The sequence below is a fragment of the Gopherus evgoodei genome, chromosome 4, assembly GCF_007399415.2.
Source record: "Gopherus evgoodei ecotype Sinaloan lineage chromosome 4, rGopEvg1_v1.p, whole genome shotgun sequence".
In the NCBI taxonomy this organism is placed as follows: Eukaryota; Metazoa; Chordata; order Testudines; family Testudinidae; genus Gopherus; species Gopherus evgoodei.
The window spans coordinates 37670128-37687619 of record NC_044325.1 but is presented as its reverse complement, the minus strand read 5'-3'; the positions used below and the strand labels follow the sequence as shown (position 1 = coordinate 37687619).

The 17492-nt window shown below is 41.4% G+C and overlaps 1 protein-coding gene across 2 annotated transcripts in view; it reads left to right on the top strand.

Annotated features, from left to right (window-relative positions):
• Positions 1-3666: 3666 nt before the first annotated feature.
• The window catches only part of FLRT2 (fibronectin leucine rich transmembrane protein 2), a 72965-nt gene continuing 59139 nt past the window's right edge, over positions 3667-17492 (top strand). The window contains exon 1 of one of the 2 annotated variants that reach the window (XM_030558977.1): positions 3667-3729. The gene's annotated coding sequence lies outside the window, so the exon portion shown is untranslated. Of the gene's footprint in view, positions 3730-6540; positions 7315-17492 lie in introns of those variants that run through there. The other variant, XM_030558976.1, reaches the window with a different exon arrangement.

Here is a 17492-nt window from a genome sequence, read left to right as displayed (position 1 = left end):
AGAGAAAACCTGGCAATCCAATGTTGTCTTCCAAATTTATATAACTCTAACCAAACTGTTTTAATGGAGGATAGGTCCATCAATGGCTATTAGCCAACATGGTCAGGGATGCAACCCCATGCTCTGAGTGTCCCCGAAGTCTCGACTGCTAGATATGGGACTGGACAACAGGGGATGGATCATTTGATAATTGCCCTATTCTGTTCATTCCTTCTGAAGCATGGTGCACTGGTCACTGTTGCAAGAAAGATACTGGGCTAGATGGACCATTGATCTGACCCAGTATGGCCATTGTTATATCCTTGATTGTTATATTAATTTGCAGACAAACAGTTTTATACCTTCATTCTGTCCCAGAATTCAAAATACAATACAGTAATGATTAAAAAACATGGTGGCCTGTCACTGCACAGACTTTTCTTCTTGTAGGTATCTGGAGAAATTACTGAATTATTTCTTTCTTTCTTTCTTTCTAACTTCCTAAACACCCTTTCCCTTCCAAACCAGAGTGATAAAAACCAAAAATGTTCCTAAGCAAAAAGTACATATTTTATTTGCCTGAAATTGAACAATTGACTACAGTCCTAATTTCCCTTTCTGTCTCCAGTGATTTCAGGCTCCAAAGTCCATCAAAGTAAATGATAGCTCAGTGATTTGAGTATGTGCCTCCTTAAACCCAGGGTTGTGAGCTCAGTCCTTAAATGGGCCACTTAGGGATCTGGGGAAAAAATCAGTATTTGGTCCTGCTAGTGAAGGCAGGGGGTGGACTAAATGATCTTTTAAGGGTCCCTTCCAGCTCTATGTGATAGGTATATCTCCATACATTATAAAGGGAAGAGGTAGCTCAGTGGTTTGAACATTGGCCTGCTAAAGCCAGGCTTGTAAACTCAATCCTTTAGGGGGCCATTTAGGGAATTGGGGTAAAAATCAGTTTGGGGATTGGTCCTGCTTTGAGCAGGGGGTTGGACTCAGTGAGGTCCTTTCTAACGCTGATATTCTATGAATTGATTTTTTATCAGGTTCTGTGACAGAATGGGGGTAAGCCTAAAATTGATTCACAATCTGCAAGCTTCCACTGAGCAAGAGTCAAATTGGGGAGATACTCGATGAATGGTGGGGTACTTAACTAGTTAACAAGGGGATTCAGTATATCCAGTGGGCACTGTTAAAAGGTAGACAGGAAGGGAAGCTGGAAGAAAGGGTAAAGAAGTCCAGGATCTCAGAGTGGTGAGACCTTTCCTCCCACTCTTTCACCCTGTGCTTGGGAAAAGCCTTGTGGACCTGGGACATGAAGTTGCATGTGATATTGTAACTGAAGTATAGTGTGGTGAACTTGTGACAAATGTTTGCAAAGAGAAATCCAGGGTGAGAGAAGGCATTCTGTGACAGACTCTTATTTATTTGAATCAAGAGAAATATCTCTAACTCCCTTTACCCTTTCTTTCATTTATAATGTACAACTATCACTGTAATGCCATCTCTTCAAAATACTCTCTTTTGTTTTGTTTTGTTTTTTTATGTTATAGTGTTTCATTCTCTCTTAAAAGTGATTACATCAGCGTGCCTTTAGTATGGATCACTGGCACATCACTCTGGGCTAGCCCCACTTATAATCACAGATAATTTAAGTATATACTTCTGTGTTCTCCTTTCAGTTGATTGCCTTTACAACCCTATAAAGCAGTTTGTTTTTAAAAAAGCTTCATCAATTTTAGAAAAAAGACACAGTTTAAGGTCTAAGCAGTCAGACTATAACCAAGATTAATAATTCAAAGGAGAGAAATAAATAAATAAATCAGCCTAAAATAGGTGGGGGGAGGTTTTAAAAGCTGGTAGGTTAGCACTCCTTAGCTATCCCACAACGTGTTCTTGAATGTTGATGTTTCTTGTGTTCCTCCAAGGAGCCTAACCCTGTGCTATGCTGCCACCTTGGCAAAGCAAAGAGACTTACAAGCAATTCCACTACAGCATAGTGCTTGTCTTGCTGTTTAATGCTTCTCTGGGCATTGATGTGTAATTTTTCCAGTTTAGAAAGCTTCCTGTTTGTACATAAGAGGGATGATAGAAATGATAATCATGTTTGTGAGACTTGACTCATTCTGGCATAATCACGGTACTTATGCCATCGGGTTTTTTTTAATAACTGTATCCGGAATATTTCATGAGTTTTATAAGGTCTTTCAAGGAGGCTTGTTTGATTTTGTGTTTAAATCAAAGAAATTAAAGAGATGGGGGGACATACTTGATCTATCCCTTGGCAAGTACGTCATGATTTCCTTCTGTGTTTTGCCCAGTCTAGTTTTAAAGGCTTAATGAAAAGAAAAAGCAGATTAGTTTGGAGCTCTGGGAAAGACTTTCTTACAGAATCTTTACTACTTTTAGTTGATGGGTTTCCTTGAGTTGATGTTAGCTCTTTAGAGGGGGACACAGTCAGACATTGGAACCTTGTTTTTTAAAATGCACGTTACAAATCGGTGGAGCGTTGATAATGCCTCTGCCTGTCGGTTTCTTTCTCGCTCTTTTTCTTCAGTGTTTAAAACTTTACAAAGCAGTGGACGTGTCCCGGAGCGGAATCGAGCCTAGTGAGAATCTAGTTTTGAAAGATTCTCCGCCTCCCCGCCTTTGTGACTTATCGCTCTCGTTTCAAAATGCCCTTTTCTCCCCCCGAAGGAAACGTGTTCCCACATGTTCGTGTTTAATGGTGGTGGTAAAGCTTTCCTTTGAACACTGGTGAAGTGCTTATGCGAGCGAGACTCTCGCTTTTTTCTTGTGTGTACTTTTACTTGTCCCTGTTGAAGCTACTATAAATAGTCTTCCAAAAGGTGAAGCCAGCGTTTTGAATGGGGTCGTATTTCCACATACGTGCTTTCGGCTCCATCACACTCCTCGATTGTTAAAGTGCCCGAGGTGGCACAGAGGGAGAAATAACAAAGGGGGAAGACTTGCCTGAAGTTTTGCTTGCTGGATTCGAGACCGGTCCCAAGCCAGGGACAAAACATGTGGTCCCCAAAGGGGTCTATTTTTCCTAGAGGATCCAGTAAGTCCCTAAACTCAGAGAAGAGATGTTTGTCTCCCAAGCTAGAACGGAGTTACACTGTCCATTTAAAGCAAACTAAGAATAGAAACTGACACGCTATAAAAAGACATAAACCCAGCAAGCATCTTTGCTGTTGACCTTCAATAGGCAATCCCAGGAGGTTGGGGTTTCCCAGTGACCTGTGGGACTGCTCTTCCGTGAGGCGGCAAAGGGTTACGCCGCTGACTTGCTTGAGGAAGAATATGTCTGGGTGCGCTGCAGCCACACGTTGGAAAGCTGTCACACTCACTTAGGAGTCCTGCAGCTCTGCTTGTCACCAGTGAGTAATGATCACACATCGACAAGATCGCTCAGCCTGGTTGAGCTGGAAGCGCTGGGGGAAGGGGGAAGAACATAAAAAATAAAAAGGGCGTTTTAACCCCTTCAGCCGTGAGCTCTTCAGTGGGGTGTCAGGGTTCAATGATCGGCTGGACAGCAGCTCCGGAAGCGCCTTTCCTTCCCCCCCTTTCCTTGAGAGGAAGCTAGGGTGATGGTGACCATCGCTAGCTATAGAAAAAAAAGGAGACCTTGATGATGATCCTTAAAATAATACCATACAGGAGTCCCCCTCTTCTGCAAGCTTCTCTCCTTTCAACCTTCCTGACCCAGTGGGGTTTGGGTGAGATCCCTAGGAGGAACCTTCGCTGCAGCAGGTAACAGCTGGGTCAGTTGCATCTTTCTTTCTCGGATGGGATGAGCTAGAATTGACGACTGTGTTGGTCTATACACCCCCCCACCCCTCTCTTTGACCTTAACTTGGGATGGGGGAGTCAGACATATAACTCTATGGGCACTCTCTTTGCCTACAGGTCAGAGCAGCAAGCTCCAACATTGCTACGCAAAGCAGATCTCACCAAGTCAGGCGGGGGTGCTGGAACAATTTGTATAGTGGGGGTGGTTGAGAGCCATTGAACCAAACTGCAAACCCTGTATAGAATGGAAACCGCTTCAAGCCAGGGGTGCTGCAGCACCCCTAGTTCTAGCACCACCTATAGTCAGGCATTTGTGAGAGCGACTCTGTCATGGGGAGGGGGGGATAGTGCAGCAAATTTCCCTTGCAATCAGTCCCATTGACAGATTTCTGTAAAGTCTATTTGTAGGGGCTGACACGGAGAAAATGTCTCTTACTTTGTACCAGTCACTCAGCTTCAGTAAAACTAACTTGAAAATAATTACCTTTAACCTCCCTCCTCCACCTCCCAACAGGGCTCCTGGCCCTTTAAAAAAGACTCCTAATCCAGCTTTGAAAGACTCCGTTCATTCTCTGGAATGTTTAGGTCCGATTTTAACCCCTTAGGGCTGGCGCAACTTTCAATCCTCCGGGCCAGCATGAAGCTGCACGCAGAGTAGGTTTGATGGCAGCAGCCCTTCTCTTCACTGGTGATTATTTCCACCCTGCCTTGAACGGTCCCAGCTCTGCGCTTCAGCTTTCGCTGGTTTCACAGTACTCCTGTCTGAGCCCGGGCGAACTCGCGGCACAAGCGCCTTAGCCAGGCTTTTTGAACAGAATCCTATTGACCCCTGTGGGACTCTGGAGAAGACACCTGCCACCCCTGTGCTGCAAAGGTAACAAAGCCGCTAGGTGTTTGCCATCATGCAGACAACTCATGTCACCCCCGACCCCCGAGTCCTTACAGAAGGGCAGGATATTCTAGTCCCCCCTGCCCCACCACTCCCCGGTCGCGGCACTGCACCGGTGTAGATACGTCTCATCTGGAAGCAAGATCAAGGTCAGGGGTGGTGGCGGTAAGAGGCGGCCTCTGCTGTGCTCGGGGAAATAAAGCTCCGGACCGGGCAGTGCAGTGATCAGCAAGTTTTGATATTGCATCCGCTGAGGGAAGTTCCTGGCAAGATGGCACAGGCAAGCTGCCCTTCGCCCCGGATTTGCCCTTGGCATCCTTTTCAGCGCACTTCTGCAATACACCTTGTCCGGGGTGCGGGCTATTTCAGAGCTCTATAATTGTGGTCTTTCTTTAGCCACCTTTAAGGGCACTGCACTGTGAGAAAAGGTTGCCGCGTGGAAGGGAAAGCCAAAGTGATGATAGTGCTGGCGGTGGTGGTGGCTGTGTGTGTGGAGGGGTTTAGAAAGGAGAGGGGGGCACAGAGTAATGCGCACAAGTCCATTCTCTAAAACATTGGCCATCTCTATTGCATCAAATAGAGCATCCCACATCAAGCGGCCTCAGGATGAAGTATGCCCTTTGAAAAGGGGGGGAATAATGTAGACCCCAAATGAATTTAGAATAAGATTTAGAAACCGATGTCAGATGGCTCCACTTTTAAACTACAGATGAATAGACACTGCAAGTTCACCATGCAGCCAAAAGCAATGAATAAATATATCCCGAGACACTTCCATTGCCTTTCCTGGCTAATAGACACATGGAATTGATCGAATTCACCTATTCTCCCCCCTCTTTTCCTCTCTTCCCACCCCTATAATAACTTAAAACACAGTCTGTTTCCTGCACTTTCCAGATAGCCATGCCCCCCACCCCTCCGAAAGTCTATATTATAACTCGCTCTTCAAAATTAAATAACATAGGGTTTATCTGGACTTGTTAGAACATGGCAGGCCCTTACTACAGAACTAGGGAGTTTTTTTCTTCTTTTTCTTCCCCACTGAAAGAAATGCAGACAATCCGGAAAATGTGCAAAAAACCAAAACAAACAAACAAAAACCCCTAAAAGGGGTTCTTGGCTCCGTACAAGACATCAGTATGGGATTTATCTGATATGTATGGCAAGGCATAGTTGGCTATAAAATACATCCTCAGATTTCTCCAGCAGTTGAAAGTCTGGCTGGCTGATCACGGCGATCAGGCAGAGTATTTAAAAAGATCCGTTTCTTTCCCCAATGACTTTATTGTTTTGTTGTTATTTCCCAGATAAAAGTTCGGAGAGAGAGAGAGAGAAAGAGAGAGAGAGATCGTCAGAGGTTGCACGCAAGTGAAATAACGCCATGCTGGCAGAGAGGATTATTATAATTTGGGCACCTCTCCTTTTAGGTCACTGGCCCCAGGAGTTTCTTTTATTTAAAATAATCCCCGTTGATATGATCCAACAGCCCTCAGCCAGGAGAAAGGAACAGTCGCAAATCACATGGTGGCCTTATTCCTACTGGGGGTAGGGAGTATTCATTATGCAAGAATAGCGCTATGTTGCCAGTGTTACCTTCTTTGGCACAGCTATTTGGCGAGAAGAGAGCCCCTCTTTGCAATTAAAACAGCTAACCACACACATCGGCCTGGATCTAGACTGTAACACACTTCTAGGACGCTTTGCATTGCCAGCGCCATAAAACGTTTCGCGTAGGCACTATTCAGACGGAGCAGACGCCAGTTTCGGCAACGGGTGGGTTAAAAAAAACAACACCAGAGCCTGACTTTGCCTCTTGGAAAGCTCTAGGTTGCAGCCCACCGCTGCCTTCCAAGCATTCTTTAAACTAGCAATGTGGGAGGGACTCCAGGAGAGAGGGAGAGAGAGATGGCTATCAACTGAATTCATTACTGTAAACATCTCCCTGGGGTGTCAGGCAGGGAAGGGGGAAGAGAGAGAGAGAGAAAAAAGCACGACTTACATTAGCAGGGAATAGTCAGATCTGGGGCAGCATAACGGCTAAGATCAGCCTGCAAGCCCAGCTGAAAGCAAGCCCAAGACTAGGAGAGAGAAGGAGACCGACAGACACGCGACTATTCACACATATGTGTCCGGTCCCTCCTGAGACTTACGGGGTCCTGGGTCTGTGTGGCTCCTCCTCATGTGATCCACTCAGCGTCGCCAGCGGAGAAAACGACCAGGCTTGATCGGGTTCCTTCGGCTTCTCCTTCCTTCCCTCCCTTCCTTCCTTTATTTATTTGGGGGCAGCGGGAGAAGCGCGGACAGAACGCGTGCTGGGGATGCCAGCGCCCTGGACTGCGCGTTGGAGGAGGAGGTGGAGGAGAAAGGGGGAGGATGATGCCGCTGCCTCCTAAGGGAGGAAGGAGAGAGAAGGGGAACGGAGCGCTCCGGAGAGGAGGCGCAGGCAAGCGCCAGCCTGCGGGGAAGCAGAGCCTGCAGGGCGGGCTCGGGCTCGGGCAGCTTTTCCCCCGCACCACATTGGATACTGCCAAAGGCGACCGGCACGGCCACCACCAAGGAGAAGCGCCGTCAGCTTCAGCAAAAGTTTTGGTGTGGGGGGCAAAAGGCGCAGAGGGGGATTATGATCGGTGCCGGAGAAGGACTCCCAGCCCTGCCAGGTACAGATGGGATTTCATTTCTCCCCTTTTCCTCCCTGCTAATTCCAGTTCCCCAGCAGTTTACAGCTACCCCCCACCTCAATAGAAGGCGGTAAGAAGTTAATGATCCAGGATCGGGTTTTATACTAGAAATATCACCCTTCACATCATTAGAGACTGTGTGTGTGTGTGTCAGACAGACACACACAGAGATTTATGAATGGTATGTGACAAGTGTCAGGAGGGTTGCTCGGTTATTTTACGCCAGTTAGTGAATTTCAGTGTAAGTTTCCTGGCTTTGATTTGTTTCAGTTAGAGTGTATTTTGAATGGATCTCAAAGCTTTCACCCTCATCATCGCAAATCATGTTAATGACGATAGATTGCCCGCTACCATTTTAGCATTCATACAAAAGACAATCCTCCTCCCCGCGCACATATGTGCACCCCAACCTCTCCATGATAGGAAAACAAGGCTCCAGCTTTCAAAGGAAACACCTAGAAGATCTGTAGAGACGAACCTCTGAGTTATAATCTCGAGGGGGTGGGAATAGAGTTCCATTATTATTATTTTCTTGGGGGGGGGGATCTTTTTGGCAAACAGGAACTTTAACAGATGAGCCAGGCTCGGAAGAGGTGGCAGATTGCTTACTGCAGACAATCATTAAGAAATCCAAATGAACAGACAGGGGGAGAAAAGGGAACTAACTGTACAAGCATCAGAATACATCAGACCCCTATCTATAGCGACATGAACAGGGGTGGGTGCATGAGTGAGCGCAAGAGAGAAACAATTGCATCAAGTCTTCCAAATACACAGCAGCCTCTAATGTAAATAGTCAAATCATGATGAATTTAAAAACACCCCCCCCTCTCTATCGTGTGAGGATAAAAACAAAAACAAAACACTGGCTGCAAAGTAAGGGAGAAGCTAGCTACCTTTTCCTCGGAGTGGGAATCAGTCAACAGGAGCTTTTAATTAATTGTAATGGAGGAAACCTGTTTTAAGGCTTACAATAAGCTAATAAAGTCAAAGGTACAAACCCGAGTAAATGCCTGTGCAGTGTGTGGAAGGTGCTGATTAGATTTCTTCAGATGCTGTTTTTTGGCCATGCAGAGCCCTTGCTAAACCGAAAAGAAGAGGCTGGTTGCATTTTCTGAGACGCGGGAGAGATACTAAACCCAGGCAGAGCACTCTCTCTCTCTCTCAGAGCTTGCAAACTAATAGAATCTAATAGACCTCAAGCTTGATCTAAAACGTGGAGCCAAATCCTACAGTCTTTACTCAGGGAAAAAAAAAAGCAAACAGAAAAAAAAACCCCACAAACCTTCCATGCACCTCATTCATGGCATGATGTGATTTTTACCCAAAGGCACCTTTTATTCAACCATGGAGTCAGAGAAAAGTCACTGAGAGGGCTCTCTATATATATGGAAATGAAAGTGTGCGTGTGGGAGGAGGGGGAGAGACAATACTAGCCTCCTGTCATTTTTCCAAATTAATTTTAAAGTGCTGCACCAATAAATCTTTTTTTTTCTCTCTCTCTCTTTGAAATAGAGAGTCATAATGTGCATTGTTATCATTGGGGCATGGCTCTGCATCACTGTGATACAGCAGATGCCTCTAAAAGCCACGATTACTAAGTTTAAAAATGTGACATATAAAAAAATACAATGCTGATTTATTCAAGGTTGATGTTGCTCTTGAAAATGAATCCAGAATGAAACACTGCAAAATATCTATGCAACTAGCCCCTGCTGCTGGGCTATGATGGGGCATTGCATATGCACCTTGAACTTCTCCATTTGTAGAAGATTTTCCATCTAAATTGCAGTTTTCCCTCCTGACTGGGTAGCCAGGCAGTTAAAAGAATGATCATGCAGGCCAGAAACTGTTTAAATGAAGCAATTCCAGTCCCTGTGTTAATGCAGTGCTTGTAAAATTGTCTGTGATCAGAACGATCCTCACACTTTTCAAAGTCCAAGGCTATAACAAAGAGGAATTGCGTTGGAATGCACATGGTATTCTAAAAAAATCCCCCCCAACACACACACACAAACCCTATGTTTCTTATGATGATATTTTATCTGGGTTTACTTCTGTCTGGATCTAATCTGAGCCACTGTTACAAGTCACATATATATCCTGGCCTGTTGAACAGCTTGATTTAGGATTTAGGCATATCACCCTATAGCAACTCTACATCTTCCCAGTTGGAATCTGCATTACATGGGCTATAGTTTCAATCCAGAATCAAGAATGTGCTAGTCTTTCATTGCTTAAAATAGCAGATCTCCAAAGTGCAGAATCTTATCAAGTTTGATTTTTCCATACCTTTTAACAGAAGAAAAAGGTAAACTGAGGTTTACAAACTCAAAAACAAGCTGGAGTTCAAATATGCAACAGTATCAGGCTTTCTCAGTACTGCACTTTCTGTTTAACAGACTGGAAAGAGGGTACCTTTAGGATAATATTGTTTCTGTGAAGGTGAGGGCTTTTCTTAATCATCTCTGCTACCTCTTCTTTAATCTCAAAATAGTTCATTTTTCACTAGATTACTTTCATATAACTTTGCGGTTTCTACCACACTGATTCAAATTCAGTCCATTAGTGACCTCTATCTGTGAGAAGTGTAGGATCAATGGTGTGTGTTTTTTTCTCTCTTCTTCTCTAAAGTAGATTAAAAGCATGGTATATGAATTGCTTTGCTTTTTGACACCTCACTTTCTTGTAATCTTCCCAAAGTAGTGTCCTCTGTTGGTAATGTAATTTAACTATTTAAACAAACAAACAAAACAAACCCAAGTCCAAATAAGTACTAGTATTTTAAAGAAAAAGAGACATCTAGACAGCTATTCCAGAGAGCATTGAGAATGTGATCACCGTTAAAAAAATAAATCAAGTACTGTCCAGTGCCAATAAAGAAAGCAGTGCAGTCCATCTGATGTTTTAATACTTACTCCAAAGCCTGATGATTGTAAGTGAAATTTTATTGCCCCAGAGTGCTTACATAACAACTGAAACTTGAGACAAACATTCAGACCAGATATACTGTAGGTAGGACTTTATAGTATCGGGGTATTTTAAAAAAGAATAAAAAAATCCAACTGTGTCTATATTACATGTCATGAATACATGTCAGAGATCAAGGAAAAAGGGGGTCTTTATAAACAGATGGTCTCTTTTAGGAGATTATTAAACACAGCTTCTCAATACTAATTTGTCTCTTGCTTGTATCCACATTCATATTTCATGTTTTAGTTAATTATTGTTAACAGCAATTGAGGATTTAGATTAGCACAGTTCTTAGGTGGGTGGATACCATTGTTTGACATGTTCCAGATTGTATCTGGTGCATTACTGCTTGGTAATATGGTGGTTTTAGGTGGGTTTTTTTTTCTTCTCCCTCCCCTTGGGCAGTCTTTACTCAGGAGCTTTTATGTGTTTATTTATTTATTTATTTATTTGCTAAAGAAATTAAAAGAGCTTGTATTTGCAGTAGAAAGATACAGATTTGCATTTACTTGTGGAAAATATTTGTGTTTAAAGGGAGCAGAAAGATACAACAGTAAAGTTACTATTTTAAAGAAGGCTAAATTAGCATATATTGAAGACATCAGGTTTATTTCCCCTCTAGTAATGTTTGACCTAGTCCTTTCAATTAACTGACAAAGAAAGTGACCATTAAGCAGAATTATTAAACCCTATTACTCTTTAGAGCTGTTTTATTAAAACAAACAGATTTTAAAAACTCAGCACCACCACCGTTAACCCTATGAAAAATATTCTAAATAAAAACTATTCTCCCTTAAGCCAAATATATTCTAGTTGCATCAAACATTAAAATCTTGTATTAGTACAATAAATGTTATTTTCAGTTGATGGCAAAGTTGTTGGAATCTTCATGTTCCCTCTCATTTTTCACTTGTGATTTACGCAACTAGCAGCCTTTATTTTCTTCCTTCTGACGTGCTACTTTGAAGTGAATCAAAGCTAAACACCAGCAACCTTTTAAAACAAATCCATCATGCTATGGTCAGGATTTCAGAAAACTTAATGATGCATAAAGAGTTCTGTAAACATCATTTTAAAAAAAAGAAAAAGAAATCTTGTGCTCGTAGTTCTGCTGCTTAAAGGTCTTCCGTATATTTTACCTCAAGTTGGAACCATGTTATTAATGTATTTTAAAAGAAACCTTCTTTAACTTAGTTTAATGTGAGGATGTATTTATATAAGTGTGCAGACCTTGTGATTTTTTCAGGAGACCAATGCCATTGAAATTGACCCTACAGACCTTGTTCAAGCAAAACTCCCATAAACTTCAGATGATACAGGATCAGGTCCATCCTGCTCAATCCTGCAAAGTGCTGAGTACCCGTCAGCCCCCAGTGAAGTTCATGCAAGGTGAAGGGTGCTCTGCATCTCACAGGAGCTGCTTGGCATATTGCAAGATCTGGTCCTTACAGAGCACGAGTACCGAAAGGTTACAGAAATTTTTCTGACATGGCTTTCAAGTCAAAAGGCCACCATCATAATTATTAATCACTGGCCAGCTATTCAACTGATAAATTAATATTGTAATTCTCTGTGACAGTTATGGGTTAAAGACCACAATCACAGAAATTAAAACAAAAAGAATAATTCTGAAATATATTTGGAGAGATAACCTTTAAATACTCATGATAATCAAGGGTCTGATCCTGTAAGTCTTTACTCATGTGGGGCCAGATCCTGAGTAAGAGTTAAGCAGGAGAGGATCCTTTGTTCCTTTTATCACTCCTCTTCCCAACATGGTACCATATTAGAACTACTTGGATTGAGATGGCCAGAAGGTGTGGAGGGAGGGGGAAGAGGGATGATTTCTCCTTTGTTCAAAAGGCTGTTTTATGTATAATTTAATTGGGATTCACTAAAAATAAAACAGCTCCGATACTGGCAGACTTCCAATCAATTGCCTTTTGAAATAATGAAATGAGCCAATGGCCCTCTTCTGCACTTTTTGCTCAGGCAAGATTCCTATTAATATCAATGAATTTGAGTGAGAAGTGCAGGATTAGGCCACATGATTTTAAAATACCACCCCCTTCAGTCAAAAAATTCCTCGTAAAGCTATTGGGCTTCTACTTGCAGTCACTTCTGCCTACAGTAATACCTGTGCAAGCTGGTGCTAGGCACTTCTCCCACAACAGCTATTATAAACTGTACACAAATATTACATGATCTGTTAAAGCCAGAAAAGGTCAAATCCCTGCATGGAAAGCATTATCAGCACCTTATCAAGACTGAAATAGGCTCATACTGTAAGATTGTGTCTTTCCCTACTAAAGTTGGCAGCTCATATCACTGCTTAATCAAAAAAAAATAGCCAAAATTAAATTAGAACAAAGACAGTGTTTCACTTCTTAACCAAAGGCACAGTTTTACACCATTTAGTCACACAAATAGTTCTTAGCTATTTGGGTAGTTCCATAGAAGTAAACGAGACTTCTCTCATGCATAAGGGTTACTTGTGTGAAAGGGAGAATTGATTGCATGTGTTCTAGTATTTGATATAGATATGCATGATATAGATACGCAGACACAAATCCTCAGGGTCATAGATCTCAAATGAGCACAATTTAGCAGTCATAGGGTAAAATACCCCCTAGGTTAAAAATTACAAACATTTTCCTCACTTTCTTCACATAGAAGAAAAGCAACTGCAGTAACATTTAAAGCGCAACGTCTCCCCTGAATTGTTCTACAAAACCTCCTATTATTGAGTAAAGTTACTGTCAGTTAAAAAATAAATAAAGCAGAAATTGTTTTGTCAGTGGAAACGCAACCTCAACCAAAAGATAATTTAGAAACATTTTTTTTCTTCACTGTAAGTTTCTAGACCATGGACCCCAGTCTTCTAGGTGTTGAGTGCTCTCAATTCTCATTAATATCAGTCGAATTGGGCATTGGGTCAGCACTATGAACATTCCATCTGGATTCATGTGCCTTGCTTTTGATGATTTGTTTGGTAGACTCTCTAGAAAATGATACATACAACTGCTAAAAAATACTCTATGGATGAAAAGCAAAGTTGCAAGTAATTTTTTGGACTGTGGGCCCAATCCTGCTACCCTGACACAGGCAAGTTGATTTTATAGTGGGATAGCTAAAGCAGTACAATTCCCCTAGTACGGTTGAAGTTATGCCAATATATACATTCCCACACAGGCGGGAAGCAATCTATACTGGCTCAAGGCACATTTATACTGATATAACTGTGTTCACTCTGTGTTTACAGTGAAATACCACACCCCCTAACCAACAGAGTTATACCCATACAAAAGCTGTGCGTAGACCAGGCTTTAGGTTTGCAAAGTTCTCTTTGGGCTATTTTTTCATTGGCAAGCTGGGTGTAGTGAACTATTTTGTGTATGAAAAGATGTTCGTTAAAGGGCTGAAGTACCTGTAAAAGTGGGAATATTTGTCAGCAGTATTTTAGCATCTCATTGTAATTTTGGTTTTGGACTGGGAGTGGAGGCATCCCTGAGTGTGAGCAATAGTTGCACCAGCATTGAAAGGTTTCTGCAGGGCTAAGTTACACCAGTCTATATGACTGGCTTCCTGGGCCAAATCTAGTTTGCCTCATTTTCATGAGCAATCCCCTTGAAAATAATGGCTGAGCTGGATTTGGCCTGTGATAGCTTTTGGTCTTATCCCTTATCCTAACCAGACTTCAGGGCTATTTACAAGTTCCGTCAGGCTGAATTTTCTTTCTTAAGTCATACCGGTTGGAAAAGTTAATGATTGCTTTATAATAAAAAATAAGCATAGAAAAAAATGCCTAAGGCAGTGTGAAATCAGTACTTCCAACATTTGCTCTGGATCACAGTTAGAAGACTCCAACCAAATATAGTAATGTTCCACATGCATATTACATCTCTCTTTACTGATTTACTACTGTTAGCCCCATGTTATTCACTGAATCATAAAAGAGAGAGAGAGAGAGAGATGGAGAAGACCTATTAGGTCATCTTGTCTAGCTCAGGATTGTCCCCTGTAAATCATCCAGTCTTATTTTAAATGTCTCAAATGTCACCTGAGACATTTTCCCTTCTCAAGTGCCCACAGAAAATGAATTTCACTTTTTTCATTTATGTACAGTTGTGTATTTGAAAAGGATGATTGTCGAGCATACATTTCAGTACATTTAAAATGAAATGAATGAAGGCCAAACTAAAAGCAAAGTTGTCTAATGCTGCAGATGGGTTAACAATGTAACATTGCATGAATGTAGCAGCACACATACATGAATAAATGAATGAATAAAAGCCCTTTCAAACTGTGTCATTTAACTCTTTGTATCAAAATGGTGTATGCCCAACAGTGACCTTTGAAATATTTGGCTCTGGCTCTATGTCACAGTGCTTAGGGAGGATGCTTTTGTTTTGTTTTGTTATAATTTTTTAAGTTGATCTGCAATTCAACGGAAAACTATAAAATGCATCCTGCCAGTCACACACTCTTTTTGTTTGAGAAATTACTTTCACCTTTTGACAAAATTAATTTCAGAACCTCTTGCTTTAGCAGTGGTGTGTAACACAATAACGGTCTTTACTCATAGAGAAAAGTGTCTAGTATTATAGCTTTGAAAATAGGCAATAAAAGAATACAAGGTGTATATATCTCTTTGTCAAATTTGTACTCTGAATGCCGTGAACAGTGTTAGATCTCTCATCATCATATACACACACCTTTTCATAATCTCTATAGCAGACTAGCTAACACACTATTGCTTTAAATGCTTTATCCATGAACTGTTTTAACAAAATCTTCCATGTATATGATACTGTGTATGCGGAATTATATTTAGGGCAGAAAAAAACTCGTTTAAGAGAATTTGAATTACAAAGGCTCATTTGGCAAGTTCTTTTCCTTCTGAACTAATAGTTCAGACCTTCCATATAACTGTTTATTGGAGTAGGATACATAGGAATTAATGTTATCACAGAATTTAGAGGTAGAAAAGATGCCTTCAGTTTTGTCTGTTCTCTTTTTTTTTTGCTCTACTTTGCTGTCATAGCCAATACAGGAGTGCTCCCAAAAGTATTACTTTGTCCAGTACAGTTTTAAATGACTCATGCAGCTGGGTTACTACCATTTCCTTTGGAAGACTATGGGTCTGAGTCGCCTCCCTGGTATACCAATGTCAGATTGGTATATTTCCATTGAAACCGTATCACATTACGTAGCTGTAAAACCAGTGTAACAGAGTAGAGAATCGGGCGCTATGGAAAACTAAATGCTAACAAGATAATTGTTTTCATTCCAAATTGGAATAGTTTGATCAATATCATTTAAATTTGATATTTAGCATCAAATATAGTGTGTGGGTACACATTCTGTTACCATAGCTGTTAAATGCTTAGCTCTACCCTCAGATCTACACAGTGGACCTTTATAAATCTGGAATAAATGAGGTGTTAGAGTTGCTGCCAGCAGCCCTGGAAATAAAACAGTTATCTGCCCAGATTCTCTTTTCCTGCAAAAATTTCTTATCAGCAGATCCACACATCCTGCATGTTGTGATTGGGGATTTACAGATAAAGGGGCAGTTTGATTAAAGGTAGAGGGATTGGGCATCAGCATAACTAGGTCATATGCTATCATCTGAAACTGCTACATCTTGAACTACTGTAAGTTTCAGCAGCCACCCTAAGGATAAGGAGTTGTCTGACTGGAATTTTTTGACATGAGTTGTTTGTCCTTCATTTGTACAAAGTTGGAAGTGTATACATCAGTTTCTAGGAGCAATGATGACTCTGAATTTCACAACCACTCATATTTCTGTGACATTGATGGAAACTAAATTGGATCAAATACATGGGAATTCTGATTATAAGTCTCTATTATCCAGAACTTCCCTTAGGCTATCAGTATCTCCTATGCAGTCATATTTTAAAAGTTGCAGGATGATGGTTTGGTTATACATGTACCCACCAAGAGAAGATGTCCCACACCTTACCCTACTCCCCGAATATTGGTAAGAGAACAAACATAGCCGAATTTCAAAAAATATCAGTCTGAGTTCATAGGCTACTTTTGTGAGGAAACAGTCAGGGATTTTAAGGAGCTGTGTAAGCACCATCTATGTATTGGTTTGGATTGAATGATGACCATGATTGGCAGAAGAGTACCTTGTTAACCCATCTCATGCCAGGCAGAGAGAACAGCTATTGTGCCCCAGAAGGGAACAAATGCAAGGCTTAACAGCCCTCACTGTTAAAGGAGTGTAATTTATATTCCCTTGCACTAACAGGTGTGAATTTATTGACGTATGTTTGTATTTAGATAGTAAGACTCTCTCTCATTTTACACAACACAGTCTGAGACAGGACTTCGGAAGTGTTTAGTTAGTTTTATAAAGACATCCAACCAGAAAGGATCTGGTGAATAAAGTTGCCAATTCTTTAGGCTAATTAGAGCCCACAATTAGGTTTGATAAAACCAAGTTTTTCACAAAAGCTAAGATAAAAACAAATATTTCATTTTTTATTTAAAATTCCAATTAAACAATCTTTTTGTTTGGATTTAAACATTGCCCATGTTGTGTTTGTAACTCAAACACTGCAGCATTGTGCCTGTATAGGATGTGAACCATCAGGGGAAAGTGACTAGAAAATGACCAGGGAAAACAGGATGAAAGTGAGTAATGACTGGCCAAGCGGAGTGAAATGAAGAGGTAAACAATCAGTGTTCAAAGCAACAAGTACATCTCAGTTTCATAATGGTCACAGTTTTAATAATGTAAGCTGTTACTAATAATACATTTGCCCCACCCCACAAAAAAAAGTTTTAAAAAACCAAGATTGGAGTCAAGAGAGGTGGAAAAGTCTGTGAGATTCCCCCAAATTGTGCTCTTGAGGAATGAGCACACAGTATCAGGTTCTATTAACTTCAGATGTGACTCCATACCAGGTTGGTGGGTTATTCTGTGTCCCCATCACTAACCCTATTCCACCTTTTCATTCTCCCTTCCCAGGCATGCTTCCTTGAAAGGTTTCTGTAGTATCTGGGACATAGGGGGGATAATGGTAGAGAAACAGCTGATCCGAACCTTTCCTTGCAAACATGGGAGATCTGCGTACAGAAATTCTACTCCACATATGTGGATCAAAGGGGCATGATATGGCTCATACTAATTAAGGAAATATATTATTTGA